Consider the following 23,550-nt stretch of genomic DNA (forward strand, 5'->3'; position numbering starts at 1 on the left):
CTAAGATCTTCCCCAGGATAGAAGTCAGGCTGATGGGCCTATAGTTAGCCGGATCCACTTTCCTCCCTTTCTTGAAGATAGGCACCACACTGGCCTTCTTCCAGTCTTCAGGCACTTCAACAGAGCGCCAAGAGTTTTCAAAGATCCGTGCTAGAGGCTGGGCTATGATGCTCGCCAGCTCCTTGAGTACCCTGGGGTGAAGATTGTCAGGGCCGGCTGACTTGAAGGTATCCAGCTTCTCAAGATGTTCCTTCACGAAGTCAGCATCAATGGAGGGCAGGGGATCACCCTCACCCGGACTTCCCTGTCCCGTAGCGGGCATGGGCGTCCCATGGGACTGATGAATGACCGACGCAAAGTACCTATTTAATAGATTGGCTTTTTCATGGGCGTCAGTTGTCAGTTGCCCCGTCTGGTTCAGCAGGGGTCCAATGTTGTCCCTGCTTTTCCTCCGGCTCCCCACATATCTGAAAAAGGACTTTTTATTGTCCTTGATGCTCAAAGCTAGTTGGAGTTCAGTTGCAGCCTTGGCTTTCCTGGTATGCTCCCTACAGGACCAGACAAGTGCAGAATAATCCTCCTTGGAGGTGACCTCCATCCTCCATCCTTTGTAGGCCTTTCTTTTTAGCCTCAGGAGGTCTGCTAGGTCCCTGGAGAGCCAGGGGGGGCTGCTGTGCCCTCTTGCTGCCTTTCCTCCGAGATGGAATAGATTTAGTTTGTGCATTGAGGATCGCTCCCTTGAGGAGCAACCACTCTTCTTGAACTCCCCTCTCCCCGTGGTCATGATCCCTTAGGGCCTCACTGACAAGCCTCCTGAGCTTGTCAAAGTCGGCTTTCCTGAAGTCAAGGACTTCCGTGTTGCTGACTGACTTGCCAGCTTTACGGCACACGGTGAAGGTGATCAGCTCGTGGTCGCTGTCACCCAGCTTCCCATCGATCACTAGGTCGCTGACTAGGTCATCCCCAGTAGCTAGTACCAGGTCGAGCAGCGCTTTGCCTCTCGTTGGCCCATAGACTTCTTGAGTCAGATAGAGGTCATCCACGCACGAGAGTGTCAGGACCCAGGGCAGCCGGCCAGCAGCTCTCCCTGACTCCCACCTGGGCAGATAAGGGTCCGGGGCCTTAGAAGGCTGTCAGGCAGGTACTTGTGACGCTTGGAGTGGAATTATTTAGGCGGACGCTTATCGGTTGCAAAGCAAGATTATTTACTCACGCCGTCAAGGTGGTAAAAGATGGAGGTCAAAGATACTTGGTTAGTTACAGCTTAGAGTTCGTAGGTCGTAGGTCAGTCTGCATAAGAGTTTGGAGGTCAGGCAGAAGGTCGGGCCGGCGGGTCATTGATTTACGTCTGATAATTGGGTCGAGACGGGGGAAACTGACAAGTGATCAATTTGTCAGTTATTCTCACGCATACGTTCAGAGGTTTTTTCAGGTGTGTGTGCGGAGGTCTCCCATTCTTCACGGAAGTGAGGACGGGTTTTATTTGTATAATAGCCAATTGCTTTTCGCCACGTCATAAATTTAATTAGAATCGCCAATTATCTAGCGGTCTTTGCTAGGGTTTTATCATAGGGTTATTTCTTGTTTTCTTTGACCAATTATAATGATTTATGTACAGCACAGAAGGCTAAGTTCTATTTTATGTTGGTGTCGCAGTTATAAATTTCTTTTTGACATGCACAGTAAAAAACTGTTACTATCTTCTTGTTAGTTAACTCTTAGTTAACCTAGTGCAAACTAAAACTGTTTTTGATTAATATATTTCTTGCTTGTGGCATGGGCAGTACTTAATTTGGTTGTGACAGAGAGGAAGCTTTGTGACCGCTCAGATTTTGCTGAGTGATCCTCCCACGAGATGTCCGGGTAATTGAAGTCACCCATGCCAACCATGGTCCTGGAGCACGCAGCCTCAACCAGTTCCCGGGCAAACTCCTGGTCAAGCTCAGGACTTTGGGTGGGAGGTCTGTAGTAGACTCCCACCATTGTGTCCCCTGTGCCGTGTTCCCCACGGATTTTAACCCAGAGGGTCTCCAGTTGTCCACCCTGGTCGCCAATATCGGCTTGCAGGGACGTGTAGCTTTCCTTAACAGAGAGAGCTACACCCCCACCCCTTTTCTCTACACGATCCCTCCTGTACAGGGTATAGCCATCTATACCCGTGGTCCAGTCATGGGTGGAGTCCTACCAGGTCTCCGTTATCCCTATGACATCATAATTATTTGCATTGAGCAGGAGGATGAGCTCCTCCTGCTTATTCCCCAAGCTCCTGGCATTAGTGTACAGGCAGGCAAGTGCCCCCTGGGAGGTTCCTTCCTTGCCCACAGATTTTACCAGGGCTGGGGCTGGGGTGGCCTCCCTTAAGTGCCTTGACCTGCTGGCTTTGCAAGGATTGCTCATCGGGCCAGCAGTGGCGGTAGTCCCCCCGTCCCCCAGCGGGCTTAGTTTAAAGCCCGGTGGAGCAGGTCAGCCAGTCTGGCTGAGAAAAGCCTCCTCCCTAGGGGAGAGAGGTGGAGGCCATCTCTTCCCAGCAGCTCGCTGCCTCTCTCACCCAAGAGTGGGCTCTGGTCATGAAAGCCAAAGTCTTCCTGATGACACCAGTGCCGCAGTCTTTGGTTTTAGCTAAAGATGATTCTATCAGCTATTAAATAGAAGCACCAAAAAAGCCCCACTAAAGTGCCCGATCTTTACAGATGCTGTAGAGCCAGGCTAAAGTAACACGCTGCCTCTTCTGGGTGTGTGCAGGGCTTGGTGCAGGAACACACTGAGTTTAAAGTAGTGCCATTTGGCTTGGGGGGGGGGGGGGGAGCATTACATCTTCAAGCACCCATACAGTAGAACACCAAACCATTACACTCCAATCAGCCATGTGTTTTTTGAAGTGGAGTTTCTGTTCTTCTCTTGAAGTTCTGTACAGAATTATTGCACACTTTTGATCTAGAAGTTTGCTATTCGTGAGAGTTTGAAAAAATATTTTAAAATTAAGAAATAAATGAACTTTTAAAAAATATAGTCTCTGGCTCTGGACACAGGTAACTTATAAAGCAGAAGGGCATGGGTCTGGGTGAGTGGCATGCATCTGGTCCACAGACAAGCCCAGCCTCGCATTCCAGATCTGGAGTGGGCACCCACATGTGTCACAGTCCTGCTCCAGCCACTCTGGTGTCATGAAGCACTGCTCCAGATTCAGTACTGCCATGAGGTTGTTCTGCACAGCCTCTGAGCCACCGTCATAGGCCTGTTGTGCACCATCACAGGCCTGTCCTGGAACCAGAGCCACTGCCATTGTGAGGCTGTGCAGCATGGCCCCAGAGCCACCATGTGCAGCATGATTTTGGAGCATGAGTTGGAACAGGCGCCCCATGCAGCACACAACATGCTGCAACTGTTCGATATACCCAACATGCTGACTGTGGGTCACTCTGAGACCCAAGGGCACCACTAGGGGCCAGATGATATGGCTCCCATATGTTTGACACCTCTGTTGTAAAGAGAAGGGGGAGGACAAATAGGAAGAGAAAACTGCTGCTCAGAAGTAGGCATCATCTCTTTCGCTGTAACTGTTCCTTCCTGTACCAATACAAATGAGATAAATCATGGTAAATCTAATCCTGAATGAAATGGGGTTAAAGATGCACTCGTTTTGGACAGCTACAAAAGCATGAGGATGTAACAGTTACATGGCAGTTACCAATCAACTGCATCTTTTCATAACCACACCAAAGCCAGTTTGGTATTTTGTTATAGTAATCAATTTCTTTTTTTTCATGGCAAGGGCAAGTTCTTTAGCAGTTGTAACAAGTACCAGGCCCCAGGTGTGGCCATAATGCCCCATGGTGGCCTCACAGCTTCTGTTCTGCTTCAGCTCTGTGGTACCCTCCCTCTTTCTTCACCTGCCATGTCTTTGTTGGAATTACTAGAATGTAAAAAGGGAGGTGGAACAAGGGTCCCAGAGCAAGCCCTGGTCCGTCTTCTTGCCAGCATATCCTTCGCAGACTCTTTTGGTCTCAATCCTACCCTCAGGCTAGATAGGCCCTCCTGGTCCATCCAAACCCCCAAGGGCACTAATCACCTTAAGGGCTAATTCTGTGGCTCTGACCTCCCCTGTAGCCATGCCCATGTGTTGCAGATGTTGCCATACAGTCACTCTCCCTTGTTGGGACCTTGGCCTTCCTGGCCTCTGCCTCTTACCTGTCACTTGACCTTCTAGTCCAGGCCCACTGAGCCAGACTTGGCTTCATGGCTCCAGCTTTTGTCTCATCCACTTTGGCCCTGGACCCTCTTCCCCTATCTCAGCCCTGCTCAGGCACTGGGTGACCTGGCCCTGTCTCTGCCCTGCTTGGGCAACAGGGTACCTGGCCCTATTTCCACCCTGCTCAGGCACTAGGCTGGCTGGCTCTGTCTCTGCCCTGTTCGGGCACTGACCTGCCTAGCCCGTGCCTTGCTTGGACACTGAGCTGCCTGGCCCTGGTCTCCAATCTGATTGGGCAAGGCTTCAGCCTCTCCCTAGACTACAGCCCTGCTTCCTGGTCACTGCCTGCCAAAAGCTTAAGCAGGACTCAAAGCAACCAAGTGGCCCTCAAGTATAGCTGGGACCTCCACTACCCCTGATAGTCCCAATCTAATCTACGGGTATAACTGTAGCACAGGAATAAGCCCACTGGCTATAACACAAATTCCATAGGGATCCTGAGGTAAGTGAGAAAGCAGGGGACCTAGAAGAAGCACAAGCAGGAGGGGGCAGCAAGGAAGGCCTTCTCATTCTTCCTGAGAAAGTAGGGCAATTAGCTAATTATCTCAGGTGTCTGTACATGAATGCACAGCACCTGGGAAACAAGCAGGAGGAATTGGAAGTCCTTGCAGTCACAGAACTATGGTATGATTGGAATAACAGAGACTTGATGGGATAGCCCACGTGACTGTCATGGATGGGTATAAATTGTTCAGGTAGGACAGGCCAGGGAGGAGGAGTTGTGCCTTATATAAAAGAGCTGTATGATTGCTCAGAGCTCCGGTATGAACTAGGAGATAGGCCTGTTGAGAGTACAGTAAAAGCTCTGATATCCAGCATCCCCTGGGAATGTGGGATGCTGGATAACAAAATATGCTAGTTCATCGCCGCCCCTCCTGCAGGCCCTGCAGGCCCTGCAGACCCTGTGGGACAGAGAGGTGGGTCCCACATGGCCCCACTCAGCCTGTTATGCCCCGGGACCATGGGGGCTCAGCAGCGCAGGCTGCTTTGCCCCAAGCCATGGGGGCTCGGAGAAACTGGAAGTGCTGCACTGGGCACTTCCAGTTTCACTTTATCTTACAAGCTGGCATGCCGATTAGTGGAGCATGCTGGCTTGTAAGATGCCAAAGAGTGCAGCTTTTACTGTATCTCGGTTAGGGTCAGAATAAGGAGCAATAGTCTCAAGTTGCAGCAAGGGAAGTTTAGGTTAGATATTAGGAAAAAGCTCTTACTCAGAGGGTAGTAAAACACTGGAACAGATTACCCAGAGAGGTTGTTGAATCTCCATCTTTGGAAGTTATTAAGACCTGGATAGACAAAGCCTTGGCTGGGATGATTTAGTTCAGGGACGGGCCAAATACAGCCCACAGGCTGGATCCAGCCCACTAGGCCATTCTATCCAGCCTACCGTGCCCCTAAAAATTTAGAAAATTAAAATTTATCTGCCCTTGGCTGCCTGTCAAAGATGACAGAAGCCAGGGACAGTAAGACCTCGGAGGAGCCAAGGGCAGTAGGACCCAGGAGGAGCCACTGGCAGGGCCAAGCAGCTGCAGAAGCAAGGCCTGCCCTGCCCCGCACCACCCTTCTCCACCCCCAGCCAGAAGCCCCTGCTGAGCAAAGGGTTCTGGCCTGGGACTGTGGGGCTGTTCCTGCCTTCCTGCCCCAGAGAGAAATTCAGATAAGAAGGCGGGTGGGGGGAGGCAAGAGAGGACTGAGAGCAATTGCCTCTATTCTCAAGGTCGGGCCGAGCTGGCTGCTGTGGTCCCAGTGCTGCAGCCAGGAACCATGTGGTGCCAGAACGCCTGGTGGGGGTGGAGGGGGGGGGTGGAGAGGAGCAGTGGTAGCCACAGACAGGGAAGCAGTGAAAGTGGTAGCAGGTGGGGGGAAGGGACAGTGAGCGGGCACATGGAGTGCAGTGACAGCTGGGCAGGAGTGCGGGAGCCACGCCAGTGCACCAGGGCCAGGGCCAGCAGGGGCCTAAAGTGGGGTGGCAGGAGCGTGGGGCTGGGCTGGCAGGGGCTCTGGAGCTGGGCCAGGTCCCCCTCTCCCTGCTGCCACAGCCCGGCCAGTCTCCAAAGAGCCCTGCCCCACACTCCTGCTGCCGCTCTCTGGGCCCTGTTGGTGCTGGCCCCAGTGTACTGACATGGGTCCCATGCTCCCAACCTGCTGTCGCTGTGCTCCACACATCTGCTGGCTGCCACTGCCCCCCACCTGTCACAGCCATTTGCCCACCATTGCTATCACTCCCCTCCACCCCTCATCTGGTCACAGGAAAGTGGCAGAAAGGCAATGGTGGCAGAAGGGCGAAGTGGCTGCAAGCAGGAGCTTGGGGCTGCACCGGTGCCCTGGGGCCAGGAGCAGCAGGAGCATGGAGCCCGGGCTGGCAGGAGCACTGTGAGGGACTCCGCATGCTGCAGGGATGCTGTGGGCAAATCCTACACCTCCACTCATGCCACAACCCTCCCCCCACACACTCACAGCCCCCCACAAGCCCCATACCCATCCATACCACGTATCCACAAACACACCCACACCTCCCCCACATTCCCACACACCCACAAACCTATACCCACGCACCCAAACCCCTCCACAATATACAAGAGTAAGACTCCATTTTAAGCTATTGTGCAATCACCCCTATGTACACTACACAAACACATGTAAATCAGAACATTTTTTTTTAATCAAATTAATGAATGTTGTAGTAAATGTTTCATTTTTAGAATATAATTTGGTATTTTTCTGGTTCTGAGATGGCAAACCCTTGCTGAAAGGAGTACTTCTGGGGGGGTAAGGGGAGGGACTTCTGATGGTAAAGGTGAGAGGCTAGGGGTGGGACTTCCAGTCCCAAGAAGGCAACTAGGGGACGGGGCTCCTGTCAAGGGGCAGGGCTACCCTTGTGGCCCTTGATGGCTTGCCAAAATTCAGTAAGTGGCCCTCTGCCTGAAATAATTGTCTGCCCTTAATCTAGTAGGTGGTGGTCCTGCTTTGAGCAGGGGGTTGGACTAGTTGACCTCCTGAGGTCCCTCCCGACTATAATTTTCTATGATTCCATGAACACAAACACCAGCTCCTTGGTTGTATCACAATGCTTCCCCTATCCTGATTTGTACTCCCCTGTAAGCCGACAGCATCCTACTTGCATTCCCCAGGGTAGCACAGGTTTTGCCCAGAAGCTCCTCTGCATCCATCCTGCTCTGGGGCTCTTTCCTCTGCAGTCTCCAGAGCCAGCCTTCATCCCCTGGCTCAGGCCCTTGGTTTATATGCCAACGAAGCCCTACTTCCTTCTGGTCAGGTGACCTTCCCAGCCACCCACAAGAGTTCTCATTCTGGGCTTGATGAACAGCCTGCCTTTCCTCTTGGAGCTGCCTGGGCTCCATCTGCTGCAGTTTCTGTTTTAAAGTAACAGGAGCCCTAGGCACACTAATACACAGTAGCTTGTTTTTCTCTCTGACATGTTGTAGGTTGCTCCTAGAATTTTGGCTGTGTGCCTTAGAGTTGTGTGTAAGGGATTGAAGTGACAGTTTTGAGGAATCCATTAAATGATAGCTTGCAAATGCAGGAGACTTGGCTTCATGGCACATGAGGTACTGTCCAGTACTATGTTCCTATTAAAAAATATGCTCACAGAAAAGTGTGCAGGAGCCCTGTTGCTCCATAAAGTAATGCCAAAGCTGCTGCACAGCTTGCAGAAGAGAAGAATAAAGAGGATTTTTTTCTCTCCCGAGGGCACCCTGCCCACTGCTCAGTGGTAAATCCCTGGATTTTGCCCTAACAATTAACTTCTTGTGAAATTAAGCCTCCCACTTCTCAGCATACTAACACTTTATATTCAGTAGCAGAATAAGGCAGCAGGATTCTAGTGTCATTGTGTACCACCATTCCTCATTAAAGCATGAGGGTGGGTATATACTTTACAAATATCCTAAGATTGAATGTATAGCAAAGGGCTTACATTTTGGAGATTAGTTGATATAGTCAAATAAAATCCAGGCACATCTACACATGAAATTAGTGCAGCTAAATAAACTATGATGCGAACTGGGCCAGAGTTTATTGCTCCCAGGCATAGTGGTTACAAGTGCGCCCCGGACCACAGCATGTTAAGCTGGGGCAGCACAGCTATAAGTGTTTATAAGGACAATAAATACTTAGAAATAGTACAGAAATTAGAAATATTTGGTAACAATTGAGTTTTAGATAAAAAAAAGAATTTCCAAATGAGCCAGTTTAAAGTAAAATAGTAACTGATTCAGTAATGAAACTGCTATGCGTGGAATCTTCTCATAGGTCTTTTTTGCTGAAAGCTGGAAGCACCATGCCTAGAACATAAAATGTAAAGCATGGCAGCTACCTAAAAATATGTGTCAGAAGCTTCTACAGCCTATTTTAACTGATCGCTTAGAGCACATGTAGAAGCAGAATTGTTTAAAGACCAGCTGAGTCCTGAGTTTGCCACATATTATTGTGCTAAATGGTAAACATATGCTATTAGCCACTGCCTAAATCAGACTGAGAGATGACCAGCAAAGTTCCTGTTATGTCAGGAGGTCAGAAGGAAAAGGTCATGAAATTGCATTATTTTACCATGAGTTGCTTTTCAAAGAGCTTGGGAAAAGACTCATTCCTGAGACAACCCGTTCTGCCATTGCTATAACTATTAAGAGAGTGTTTGCAAGGGAATCAAAATTATTTTACTATCCTTGTATTTTTTACAATGTTGACCTTTTCATAAGAATGACATCTGTGAGGAAACACTCTTCCATCTCCGCTCCTTTAGAAGTAAGCCAGCATATGTTACTTTATCATCGGCTCTTTTCATTGCTGTGGAGTCAGTAGATGAAAATTCACCCTTATATCTTCAGATTGTGAAGTTATTTAATTTTTAAAATGACATTTCTTTTAATATTGACTTAGCTGATTCCTTTTGTTTTCCCAACCTGAAGAAATGCCAGTCAACTTCTACAAATTAGTGAAATACTTCTATACCAAGTTAAATACAAATGCAATTCCTGTTCCCCCTCCATCTTTTTTTTTTTTTACCAAGATCACTCTTCCATAGCTTATCTCAGGCTAGAAATAGACATCACCCAATGAAATAGAACAGTTCAGAGGATGTGTCCTGGCACAAGTGATCCACTTCATCAGGCAAAACACAGGTTGCTCATTGCCCTGCCCATTGATCTTGCACGACAATGGATGACACATTAATCACTTGCAGAGAAATGCTCCTGAAAATCTCCAGGATTTCCAGCAGTGCAGCTCTGCAAGGAAGGAACCCTGACTTTCTGCACCCAGAGACACACCCCAGAGATGCTAGGGCTATCTGAAAGAGGGGAAAGCTGGGACACTTTGGTGTGGTCCCAAGGCTGAGACCACCAGTCTCAGATTGGTGGCTCCAGCCCCAGGACTGCATCTGTTCAACACTCCAGTGCTGATATGAGGCTGCTATTTAGCTAATTGGCAGTTTCAGCCCTGGTGGTGCACCAAAGCAAGTTTGACACTCTGGTGCAGTACCAGGATTGAGGTCGCCAATCGGATGTTTGGTGGTCCCAGCCCAGGACTGCAACAAAGTGTCCCAGCTTTCCTTGCTTCCAGAGAGGTGCCCCCAGGTCTCATCTCTGCAAGCAGTGGACAGTCAGTGTTTCCCACTTGCATGTATACACCCCCAGAAATATCTGGGGCATGTCTCTGTAAAGGGCAAAAGCCAGGCAGTTGCTCTTGGGGCTTGAGGGGCCCAATCATATATAGAAATTCCCAGGGCATGCAGGACTGGGTTCCTTAAGCCCAAGGAACACCTGCCCAGAGCAGGGGGAGAGAATCCAGCTGTCCATGCTTTCCTTCCATAAAACAAATAGACATTTGCCAGAGCAGCACAAATCATTATTACTTTCTGTTGTGGCTGCATCACAGGGCACTAAAGAGTGTCTGCTCCTTGAAGGGCAGAAGCAGCTTAGCTAGAGAGCCATGATAACTAGGCAAAGCTCCATAACTGCAGGTTGCCTGGGAGGCAGGCTAATGGGGGCATTAGCTGACACTTGCACCCAGTCAGCTGACTAAAAGGAAGCAGGGCCCTGGGTACATACATGCCCCAGATGGGGGGTAGCAGAGTTAGTTCTCTGGCAGCAGCCAAGGGGGAAGGAGCTTTTGTAGAAAAACCTACTTGGGGACACTTGACTGCCTGTTCTGCTGCTGGTAGGATTAATGGGCTATAGGAGCTCATAAATACTCGTGGGTAGGAGGCACATTATTCTGAGAGAGAAGCTTGCTTTCTTAAAAGGGATAGAGTGTGTACCCCATGGTTACTGTTGTTGTTGTTGTAGCCCAGGGGCTTGTGTTTTCTGTTGTTAATTATACCGGCGGACCAGGCTGAGGCTATTGGGAAGGAGGAGGCCTCATTGGGGCACACTATGGTGTAGAGCCTGGTGTCATTGGGGGATGTGGAGACGAAGGCTGCAGAGGGCCTGGTGCCAGTAGGGGTAGGGAGACAAAGGCTGCAGAGGGCCCGGTGCCAGTATGGGTATGGAGACAAGGGCTGCAGAGGGCCCAGCGCCAGTGGGGGCATGGAGACAAGAGCTGCAGACGGCCCAGCGCCAGTGGGGGTGCAGAGGCAAGGGCAGGCCAAGTTAGGCCCAAGACCTCATTACAGAGACAACAGTGATATACCATCCACGAGGCATGGGGCATGGTAAAGGGATGGTATTGGAGCCATGCATCTAGCCCATAAGGCTTAGGGTGTCCTCTGAAGCACCTACTTATCATGTGACCCTGGAAGGGGTCAGATAACCTGCGGGATTATAGTGCGGTCTATTAGGACCATGACTGAGCAGAAACTTGAGGGCAGCCTCCCTATTTTATTATCTATTTCAACAAGATGTGGCAGGCAAGAGGAAAAGATGCATGCAGGGTGGAGCTGGCACAGTCACAGGCCCCTAGGGGCATCACGGCCACCTCTGGGGATCCCATGCCACCACGATGTGGCACAGCAAAAGATATAGATGTCAATTGGCTGTCACTTTGTGCCACCATAAAAAAATGTATGGTAGCACAGAGGCCAGATGCATTACTTAAGGTTACAAAGTAGTATTGTTTCTATACAGTATTCCCATTTTCTATAGCTCCAAGTCACTTGAAAGTTGTTGATAAGATACCTTTGTGATTGACTGCCTCATACTCTGAATTTATACTTAAGGAAGACCTTACTACTGATTTAAAAATATATATAACTTGGCTGCTGACTAAATTCTTAAATTACATGCCATAGAGATGAGAGAAGTCATAAAAACAAGTCAGTAAAAGTATTCAGGACCACAATGATAAGAGAAGGATGAAAATGAGCTGAAAGTCAACACAGCAAACATGCCATTGGCATGATTATAATTAAAGACTATCATAATGTAATTCTCCATGAAAGAACAGATAGGATTAGAGAAGTGGGAAGAGGATTTCCTATTTCTTAAAGTAGTTGCGTTTGTAACTTCAAACTATTTTAAGGGAACAGCTGCATTTCTTCCAGTAAAACTGTGCAGGGAATAAGAGGAAATAAGAAGCTTCATTATTTTACCATGCAGGCTGTCTACATCATACCCTGGAAGCAGATGTATCCAGGTAGTTATATTCTACTGCAGACACAGGGAATGGGGCTTTGACTCCACCTTTTATTCCCAAATGGGGAAATCAGCTCCATAACAGCTGATTTCATGGAGAGCAAAGTGTTGCTCCTCCCTCACCCCCATTTAAAGCAAAGAGAACAAGGGCTAGATTATAAAATTCAGAAATTCATTTCTGGAGTTGCCCAGTGCTCTATACATGAAAACCACAATTCATCCATTAGCATAGCTGGCATGCTATTTCAGTCCTACTGAAAGCTGTATCCTTGCAAATTCGCAATTTTTGATAGGAAATGCAACAAACATTAAGGGTTTGTAAGGCATTAGGCTCTCTTCCAGATTTACAGTAAATAATACAATATGAGAATTCCAACAGAGCTATAACAAAGAATGATGCTGGGTTAGATGGCTGCTGCTGTAATTAATCCCATGAAGATTTTGACATGTTTAGAGCTAAATGAGGCCAGATGCTGCAGTACCTTGCTGGGGGCAGAGGTGCTGCTAGAATGTTCTAACTTCAAGCAGCTGCAGTTAAACCACATTGTTTCTTATTTGCAATCTGGGATTAATTTTTATTTAAAGTAACAGAATTCCCGATTCAAATATGAAGAGATCTGAGGTACCATGCTGTTTACAGACATTAGAATTTTCCAAACAATGGAGTCATTTACTGTCTACAAAGCTAATTCTTTCATTCTTAAATGAGCTATTTACTGCTTCCTCTACTGAATTAGTACCAAAACATAGCCTAAATCCTTAAAGAATTTAGTAACCCACCTCTTACTCTTGCAATCCATGGCCAGCTGCTGCCACAGCCTAACTATTCCATCATGTAGTCATGTTAAGGAAATTAGGTGAATATCTGTACCTGTCTTTAATTAGTAAGCAACATCACAGAATATGTGTTGTAGTGTCCTTAGTCCTACTGCAAGTGGCCCTATGAAAATGGGAGAAAAACCTCAAGGGGATAGGAGTGGTAAAAACATGTCACTACCTAGTAATGGGTTTAAGATGTGAATACAAGGTTTCCCCACTACAATATCATTTTAAAATCTCATGAACTGTACTAAATTATTTCTCTATTTCTCTCTTCATTAAGAGAAGATTAAAGAGAGGCAAGGGATGAAAATATGACCATAGGAATGTTCCTTGCTTTGGAGTTTGAATATAATGCAGTTAAGTTCAGTAAATTACAAGACCACATGGGGTTTACCTTAGTCTTCTGAAGAAAATGTCAATATACAGAAGACAAAGCATCTCTTAAAGTCCAGTTGTCCAAACTCAGGCATGAAGCAAATAAACATAATAGGTTTAAAAATAAGGTTTAAACTTGGTTCAATATGCATAATCTTTAAGGAGACTTTGTTCATACTAGATGGATATTTCACAGATCTGTGGTTCTCCCCTCTGGGAAACTGAAGCAGACTAACATCAATGGGCCTATCTCTGAGCTGAAAGTTAGGCACATGCTAGAGTACCTTGCTGAATTAAGGTTTAGGAGAAGAATAATGTAAATTTTAGATAAGCAGAGATGAGTAAGCTGAAACCAACGTAAGCCCTTATAGCTGAAATTGTGTCTTTCTAAATTTTAGGAACCATATGAAAAAATTAAACTAGTATTTTGAATTAATCTAATGGTTATATGTAACAAGGTGCCATTTCAGCAGTGTTTGAAAAGCCTGCAAGGGCAGCCCAGAGTCCCTTTATATTCCACCTTTCCTCTGGGAACAAATGCCCCTTCGCTCGCCTGCCTCCTCTTGAAGAGGAGGCTGCCCAAGGGCTTCCCAGGTAGGATCCATGCCTGTACTCACAAAGATTGGGAGCTTTTGCCTTAAAGGCTAATTGCACGCTCCAACCTACCCTTAACGTGCTCCATGCCTCAGAGGTTTTATCCATATGTCTCTGTCGGGGCTTCAACCTACTTGGTTTCTACCCCTTTTTCTCTAGCTAGGCCCACCAGCCTAGACCCACTAGATAGGGCCTAACTCTGAGACTCTAGCTCTTTAATGTGCTCTGGGCCCGTGGCCCTACATAATGTATCTATCACTGGGCTGCTGGCCCTTGTCTGCTGCACCCTTCTGGCACTGGGCTCTCCTGCCCCTTGTGACTCTCTGGCCCCTCCACACTATGCCCCTTCTGGACACTAATGAGGTCTCCACCTCCCCTGCAACCTCAGCCACAAACCACCGATTTTAAACTATAACATAAATAGTAAGCCCCTGGGCTATAACAGAAAGTTAAAGACAGCAGTTAGCCTTCTTATTTGTTCTCTTTTCATGGGCTCCCTGTCTCCAAGTCTCCACTGCTGGATGCTTCTGCTTGTAGAACAGCTGTAGATTTGCTAGGAACTTGCTGGAGTTCACCATCCATCTCTGCCTTCCCACCCTAGCTTGCTCAGGCCAGAGCTTATAGAGTTTTGGCCTTAGGCTCTTTCACAGTAACCTGATAGACCCTGTCTGCTGGCAGGTTGGGCTTTGAAAACTTGAGTATTAAAGGGGCACCCTGACTTCTTGTAATAGGGCTAGGGTTCCCTGTTACAATTTACCATAATATATGTGAATTTTTTTACAAGGTCATTCATAAGAGATGGATAGGAAAAATGTGCAACTATGGAATATGGGACACATTTTGGGCAAGCAGTAAGAAGTCATAATGACTACTTCACGGAGTAGCCCAGGGATCACAGTTTTTAATATACCAAAATGTTGGGAAAATGTGTTGTTGTCGTTGTTGTTGTTGTTGTTATTCAGATTGATATCCCACTGTATCAGAAAAGACTGGACAGTGAAGTGGAGAAATTTAACAGGAGCACAGTACTCTGGGCCCAGCTAGCTGGGTTTGATTTGGTCAAAATACCTATCAATCAATGGGTGCATCTACATATGTGCTTTACTGCAGAGTTGACTAATTAGCTCTGCAGTAAAGCACCCCTGTCCACATGTGCACCAGTATTTGGGCAATGGAAATTAATTAGCTCCACCATAAGATAGTACTGTCTACATCAGTACTATCTTATGGCAGAGTAAGTAACTGAGCTGAAGCACACACACAAATGGCAACAGGGGCTGGCTGGGGCACAAAGGTGCTAAAGTGTGGGGGCTGCCTGTCACTTAGCCACACAGCTCTACAGGTTCTGCACCCTAATGCCCCAGACAGCCCCTCTGCCACAATGCCACCACCACCCAGAGCCAGCCTGGGGCTGCTTCATCATGGCTCTAGTTGCTGCAGTCCCAAACACACATGTAGATGCTGCACCAGGAGCAGTTAAATCCAGTGTGAACAGCTCCAGAGTTGATTGTGTTGTATTTATTTCATGTATAGATGCACTCAGTTTTACTTTTGTAAACTAAAGGAAGAATTGAAAGCCCACAATGGCAGGTGCTTAAAAGGATTACATTTTGATGAAGCACTAAATATAGGTAAGGGTTAAAGGAAGTCTGAATAAAATGCAAGGCTAACATTTTCAAAACTAGATCCCTAAGATTAGGCTCATATATATACATTAAGGCCCCTAAATGCACTAATGGTATATGAATGTAGAAGCTTATATTTGCCCTAAATTCAATACTGCTGGTACTAGGTATATTACTGAAGAAGTGAGGGCTGCATTTCTTCCTCCATAAAGGAAGCTAGCTAACTTATTGCAATCAAGTTGCTTGGGGACTTACTTTTTGAGTGCCAAACTCCAGCTAGTTCTAAATTCCAAAATGAGAGTAAGTGAACAACAATGAAAGAAATTAAATGAGTTTTTAAAACCTGGTAAAATGTATCTTTGCAGTCAGTGACGCAGAAGGTGCAGTGAAAGTAAATGACACTGATGTGGTTATGTTTTAGTCAGATTTTTATGTAAGTTGTTTCCATAGACCCTGATAAACATTTATCCCAAGGATGGAAGGATAAGTCAAATACTAGAACAACTTTCATGGGAGTAAAAAAGTCACAGACACAGCTTTACTGCTGTTTCACCTACAGCTTGGCTGCACCTACACAAGACACTTACTGCACAGTAGCTTGTTACTACTGCACAGTAGTGTCGCGGGGCACAAACCATGACGTGATGCTAACTGCGCAGTAGTAATGAGCTATTGCACAGTAAGTATCACCACAAAGCCATGTGGGGATGCTTCTGTGCAGTAGCTCCAGTTACTACACAGTCATTTAGTACTTGAGTATGCAATTATTAAATGACTGCGCAGTAACATCTGCGCAGTCAGAGTCTCGTTTAGACGTGTCCCTTCAGAAGACCATGATCTGAACTAAACTGAACAAGTTTGATCTTGTTCCCAACATGCCTCTATGTAACAAAGAGAAATCTATACAGGTGCGGGGGTAAAAATTGTGTATCCGTGTGCTCAGAATTAAAACTAAACTAATTTGAGCTAAGATCCTGAAGGAGTTAGCAACAAGCAGAATGTCCATTCAGCATACCCTCATTTCAAACAGTCTTTATTGGCATTTATGCCAATATGTTGTCATATGGTACCTCACTGAAGTAACAGTGAAACAGCACATAGCACTTATGTCTATAGAGGATTGCAGAATTTCAAATTAGTTTCCAATGAGATGGTTATTGAGGTTATGCACTTTCTTATACAACACAAGTTGAGCAGCCTAAGTACTAAAATAGGCATAATATATTGGATATGCCAAAAATTCAAGGTGATGCTGACTATAGCAGGTCTACTTTAAAATATATTGTTATTTTAGAGAGAGAAGTTTAATGATATTACCCATTTTAAGTATAGGGAATAATAATGGTAGAAATATTTCTAAACCCATGCACTGAATGTGTTTGTATCACAGAATTTGAATTTTGGTTTTTTAGCTCTATTTTTTTGTAAACCAAAAAAAAATGAGAAGTGACTTTGTGACAGCCAAATAGTGGTAGCAGATTGAAATTCATTTTCCATCTTCACTTCAGTCGCATCATGTGTAAGTAGAAAAATATGTTTTAACTGTAAATATGGAAGTAAAAAATGTGAGTTGGATGAGTCCAGGTTGAATATATCCTGGAATAGTCGTGGTTTCAAATGGAAAATTTGACATTTAGCTGCATTTTCACCTCTCTTGTATTTATGTATTTTTTAATCTCCCCAGCTCATTGCCAGTACTTTGTCACTGGATTCCAGATCAATCTAGTGATTCAAGATGCAATCCCCCCTCTCAATATTCCCAACATTTAAACCCCAGGTATTTCATACTATTAGCTTTCACACGTTTTAAAGAACTCCTGTAGAACTGCTAACAACAAAAAATATATCTTTCAAATGACCATTTTTTAAGGAAATATTTATTTTCATCTCAGTCTCAAATGACCAGTGAGAGATGTATGAATGTAAGTAACGGCAGAATTTGACCCTACTTTTTTGTGAGAGAGGGAATTGTGACGAAATATGAAAACTAAGTCGCTGCCTTGTAATTCTTCTTGGTCATACTTATTTTCCAATAATTGTTGAGGGTAGTCTTAGTGAGAAATTATTGGTTTTATGCAGAGGATCCTCTGTCTATGGCTTGGATGAGATTATGGCAGTGGTAGAAAAATGAAATGTCCAACAAGTACAGAGTGACAATCCTAGTACTTTATCACCATGCTTGGTTTTTTCATTTGATACTGCTGGGTACATATTCAAAGCATCCCTGGCTTGAAGTCGAGAAAAACATGGCCTCCCATAACATAGAACAAAAAACTTCTCCACTTTTGAGCCAACTGCCACTTGTAAGCTTTGAAACAAGCTTACAAAGACAAAATCTTAAGATATTTGGATTCTTTTCAAGTTTTGAATTTAATTGCACTCAAACAAAACCATGTGTATGAAGTACTGAAAATAATATGATTTTTTGTTTGTTTGTTTATGGGCAGTTTGCATGCACCTTTTTTCCATTCTCTACACTATTCTTAAATTTTGAAATTTATACAATGCACGGCATGAATATAAACAAGAGTGATAAATTTTATGCTAGGCAGTAGAAAAAAACATTTCTCATACCACCAGACCCTTACAGAAAATCTGTATTCATGAGAAGCCTTTAGCCCTGTATTGCAGTATAACACTGAATGGAATTAAATTGTTGCATGCTGTCTGGTTTTTGCATATACCAAAAATACTAAAATAGCAAATTTTCAGACTTCAAAATAAAATCTCATCAATTTCCCAAAGAATACACAGAACTTAGTGTGACTGGACCAACATTATTCTCTTAAGTCCTTCAATCAAAAATCTGTTTGTTAATATCATATTTCAGTGTCCCGTGTTGATATTCAGGAATCTTTTGTGTGCCTTAAAAATGGGCACATTTTTCCCAGTTATTTAACTTTTTTGAGCTGGTTTCTCTTTCTAATTACTTTTACACTACAGGAAGTAACAAGACAAATTCAAAATCCATGTAAGGCAGTATAGCTTCATTGATTTCACTGGAGCTATGTAAGTTTTCTATCAGCTGAGCATCCTGGCCATTGATTTTCACAAAATTACAAGCAACCCCTGCTTAACGCTTAACACTATTTTGCTTAGCACTATTTCACTATAACCTTCATTTTAAATTGATACCTGATTTCACTTAGTGCTCAGCCAGTTTCACTATAACACCGCGGCTGCCATCGTGAGTCATTAAAAACACTTGCAGTCGCCATCTTGGGTTGTCAAATACTTTTGATTTCACTTAACACTTGTTTCGCTTAATGCTCGTTTTTTCAGGAACCAATTAAGAGCGCTAAGCGGGGGTTGCCTGTATACCAGATCTCTGAGTTCTAGAAGATCTAATCCCACTATGTAAAATTTGGACAGCTATAGAAATGCCAAAAAATATTACTTGACTACCAGTGCATTTACAGATTTGCTTTGAGTTTGCTCTTCTGTGTATACATTTTACACTTGTGTAACTTTATTAATGTCACTGGAGTTACTGCTTATTTATACTGACTAATTTAACAGCATAAGTACCTCCTTTGCATCTTCTCATAAGATGTCTGCTTGCACTTAAATGTGTTATAGAAAAAACATAAGCTCAGGGTTTCAGAGTTCCAGAACGTACATCAGGATTTTTGTCTCAACTCACTATTGAGATAAGTTCCACTTACGAACTTGGGGTCTATATTTAGTGTGGGATGTCAGATAGGTCTCATGTCTGTTTTTCATTTGTTACCATCTCTAGAAAGAAGTTCACAGTCAATAGACTTCATTGAGTCACATTATCCATATAAATTCCATTCTAAATTCACGTGTGATGGTTTGGGGTTGTTGGTTCTTTTGCAGTGCTGCTTGCTGTGGTCATATCTGTGCCTCTTGTATCCTCATGACCACTAGAGCTGAGGTATTCAGGGATGTAAATGCCTCAACAGCTGATTGGTTGTTTTGTTAAGAGAATGGGACTTAAAGTAACACTGAATCGAATCACAGTCCTGCCGAATCCGAATCCAAACCGAATGCTTTCCACTTCGCACAGGCCTACTTACTTGCTGTGTGGATGTTTACACATCCACACTGCACTAGGAGGAGACCTGCAAACTGCCTAAATGCTAACATTACTATTGGCACATAGCTGCTTTGAGCCATTTGGATACGGAAGGATATGCATCAACAAAAATAAGTAATTAAATTGGGCACAGAAAGTGAAATAGAATTGTACCCAAAGAGTACCAAACTGATATGAGAAATCCTTAAGAAATGAGCACAGAGCTGATATGGAACAGAGATGAGAGGTAATTGTAAAAATGTATTAACGGCAAAGTTTTTGCTTAACTAAATTAATCTATTATCACAGTGTATATAAGCATGTGTAATATCCTAGGTTGAATGGCTGAAGTAATGATGGTAGGAACAGTATAAAATGGGCATGTTTCAGACTAGTGTCTCAGACTTGGTCAGAGTCTACTTATCATTCACTGCTTGATTAATGATGCTTTTAAGATAATGCATTAGTATTATGGCTTGTCTTTTTCTGATTTGATCATAATCTCATAGAAGTTTTAACTTAACACTAAATGTTATCCAAAACATTTTCTGAGAGTTCTTTAAATGCCAGTGTTGTTACTCTTAAATCAAACTGTTGGGCTGAACCCAATAGTACTATTAAGATCTAATTAAAACAAGAGTAAATAATAACATTGGCAAAAAATATATATTTTGTATTAAATCATAAAAATCGTTATTATTTGCATCCAAATTGTAGTAAACAAACACCTTGAAATCAGTCTGTTTTAAATCCTGTAAAACAGAAATAACTTCTTTACATTTTCAGTAATTTTTTAAAAAGTGAGAGAAGGGGCTTTAATCGTAGCAGAACTGAAAGCACTGTTGGTCACTTGGGGTCTTGCAGATAGACAGGAGATGGATAAGATAAACCAAAAGCCCAAATCAGGTGGAGTTCCAGGACCTGTCACTGCATAAAAATGGTGCCATGTATATCTACAATCTTAACAGTTTCAGTTGTGACAAAAGAGTACCTCTGAAGTCAGCTGAGATTGTCACCCCAGATGGAACATACTGTGGAGAAATAGGGTTACTTCTCCAAATTCGAGAAGGGAGGGAAATAAGGGACACCAAGGCAGCCATTTTGCCCAAGATGCTGTCAGTCAGAAAAAAAAATCTAGGAACATGTTGAGATTGCTGATCTCAAGGATGTGACATAACCACAACTTGTGGACTTAATGCCTTATGAAAGCAGTAGTATTCTTTCTTGGGGAGATTCTCTGGTCTACGGAACATAGGGTAGCTCTGAGAGTAATTGAATATTATCCATTAGTTTAGTTAATAGAGTGGCTATACGTATTTTAAACTCTGCATTATGTTACTGTTTTGGCTGGGAAAGGAAGAAGCTCAAAATTATACCATGGGCCATCTTAAAGGCACAGGCAGAGGCACATGAGAGTTCTGCTTGGTCTGGACACAACCACTGAATTAAACTGACCTTTTTGGCTATATGACAGCCTGAATATGTGTCATAGAGCCACAGCTGGCTGGGAAGAGCCCTGCCCCTGCAGCCTGGCTTATCCCAAGCCAGCCCCTTCCCAAGCGGCTGCAGCTCTGTGACATCCCAGCCCAGCACACACAGGTGGTGGCTGGCCAGGCAGTGACGTGGAGCAACAGTGGTGGCAGAGGCTGAGGGCAAATGAAACCCCACAGCAGGTGGCTGCTGGGCTCCGGCCCGCCAGCACCTCCAAGCCAGCCCAGGCAGCCACAGGCATGATGAACTCAGCGCCAGGCAAGGCGGGCAGCTGGCAGGGCCATACCAGCCAGAGTCTGGCTATGCCCCCACCCCTGCCGCTGGAGTGGGCAGGGGGGATCCTAACGGGCTACTCTGCCCTGGGCAGGCAGACCCCGGCTGCAGTCCTCTGGGGGGAGAGGGAAAGGGGGCAATAAACCCCCCCTGCCCCTTTGCCTTAGGGGGCCATGCTGTCCAGCATCTGGCCATTCCCCCACCCTGGCTGGGAGCAGAGGGGCAGGGCTAGCTCTGCTCTCTGGAGCAGACAGCATGCTGGGATTCTGGGGGACTCTGATTTAACTTAAACTAGGAAGGGGTCTGGGACAGAAGTTCTATAAACTGGTTTGACCCAAATCAGTTTAGTCTGATACTACATTCAACCAGGTTTGTCTTAAACCAGTTTCAGCCATTTTGAAACTGGTTTATGTACACTGAACTTCTGTTCTGCTACAGGTGTAAACCAATTTCTGATCACTTAAATTGGTTTATGTGTAACTTCTGTCCCTAGCCTTCTACACTGACTTGCTCTAAGTGATTACTGGCCAAGCCTCCTCTGCAGTCAGACTTGCTGATGGCTAAAAATTAAATGCTTCAGCATTTGGTACTGGTATGATCACTGCTGGAATAGTATCCAGTCTTGGATCTACACTCCAAGGGAATTTTGAAAGCGGAGAAAGTTCAGAGAAGAGCTGCCAGAATTATTATGTGTTTGGGAAGCAGGGTTTATAACGAGAAACCCTGGCAGCTCAATCTGTTTAACCGCAAAAAGGTTAGCTTGTTTGCTACACAGGTATCTTTAGATTATAATCAGATTTGAAAAGGGTGCTTTTCAGTCTATTAGACAAAGATATAACAAACTTCAGTAGTTAAACATTGAAACTGCATACATTCAGACTAGAACTAAAACACAATTTGTCATTAAGAGTATTTGACTATTGAAACAATATACCAAGTACTGTAATAGATTGTCCACCACTGACAATTTTTAACAAGTCAACTTTCTTTTTAAAAAATGCTGTAGTTCGAACAGGGATTAATTCAAGGAAGTCTGTGGCCTATATTAGATAGAAGATCAGACTATATGATCTTCTGGCCTTCTAATCTGTGAATATGCTGACCATGAATCCTTACAAGCTAAAGGATAAATGGGGCATGCCATTAAATTCCTTCTTTTGTGTTGGTAGGGACTTTGGTTTGTAGGCAGAAATCAACCCCAGGAGTAAATACTCCCTTTCAGGATTGAAGACTGATCCATTATTACTGAGGACTCAATATTTCCTTTTAAGCATAACCTCATAATGCAGTTTCCAGGGAACAGAATCTACTGTGAAGCTTCTAAAGAGATATCTCTTAACAGATCTACTTTATGCACTACCTACTAAATAGCAGTGGGCACATCTACACATGTGCTTTAATGCGCAGTAGCCTATTTTACTGCCCATTACAGCATCACAACAAAAACCACAATAATACTCCTTAGGGCAGCCTAGTGCGTATTTAGTTAGTACCTCACATTAGAGGTACTAAATTTAATGCACAATAGCAAAAGGACATTAATGAACATGCAAACATACCTAGTATGTATGCACTAGGCATATCTGTCTGCAGGTGGTATAGACACATTTGCATATGTAACTTCTTGACAGTCAGGCCTTAAAATAGGGATACATTTTTCCTGTTACACCTACCAAAATTGACTATAATCCTACCCCCTTTATGTAACAGTGGGTGAACAGTTGCTTCTGGGTTGGTCCACTAACAGAAACTCAGCAATGAAGAAGTGTTGCTGAAGATACTATGGACATGTCCTGATGAGCACACACATGTGGTTTGCAGCACCTCAAACCTGTTTGAAGCACTGCAAACTGCATGCAGTGCACATGTACCCATTCACCGTGCTGCTAATTAGATCCCGGTGTAAAAAAAAAAACCACTGCTAAAGAAAGCTGCTCAGCACATGCAGCAACAGCATGCACCACCAGAAATGAAGCCTGGACAGCCAAAACCATCCTCTAGCTACCAGCCAGGCTTCAAGCAACCAGCTCGACACTGCTGCTGCCTTGAGAGGCCCCTAGGGCCCCAAGTAAGGCTGCTGGGGCCAGCCCAGGTGCTGGCCTCAGCCTCCCCTACCCCACCCAGGGCAATTTGCTGTGCACTGGAGCAAATTTGCCCTGGGACAAACATATTTGAGCCACTGCTGTTTGCCCCACAGGAAATGCACACCTCTGTACATGCACACTCGTCTGGACACACCCTGTAGGTTTGAACCTCTTTCTACTGAAGTTAATTTGAAAAGTGCAGATTTGTGAGTTTAAATGCTTATTTTCAGAGAGAGAAAACAAAATCACTTAACATATTACACGGGAGCTAACAGTATAACCAGACTTAATTGGCAACTATTTGTAATGAGAGCTCCATCAACTGTTGTATCTTGACTACTTTTCGACTATCTCAGAACGTCTTACAGATCCTCAGCTCATCTCTTTCTCTCCTTACCCCACTTATGATAAG

The 23,550-nt window shown here is 44.8% G+C and overlaps 1 protein-coding gene across 4 annotated transcripts in view; it reads left to right on the plus strand.

The window, feature by feature from the left end:
- The window catches only part of BANK1 (B cell scaffold protein with ankyrin repeats 1), a 372,972-nt gene that overhangs the window by 294,105 nt on the left and 55,317 nt on the right, over positions 1-23,550 (plus strand). The gene's annotated exons all lie outside the window — the stretch shown is intronic.

The sequence above is a fragment of the Alligator mississippiensis genome, chromosome 2 (assembly GCF_030867095.1).
Source record: "Alligator mississippiensis isolate rAllMis1 chromosome 2, rAllMis1, whole genome shotgun sequence".
Classification (NCBI taxonomy): domain Eukaryota; kingdom Metazoa; phylum Chordata; order Crocodylia; family Alligatoridae; genus Alligator; species Alligator mississippiensis.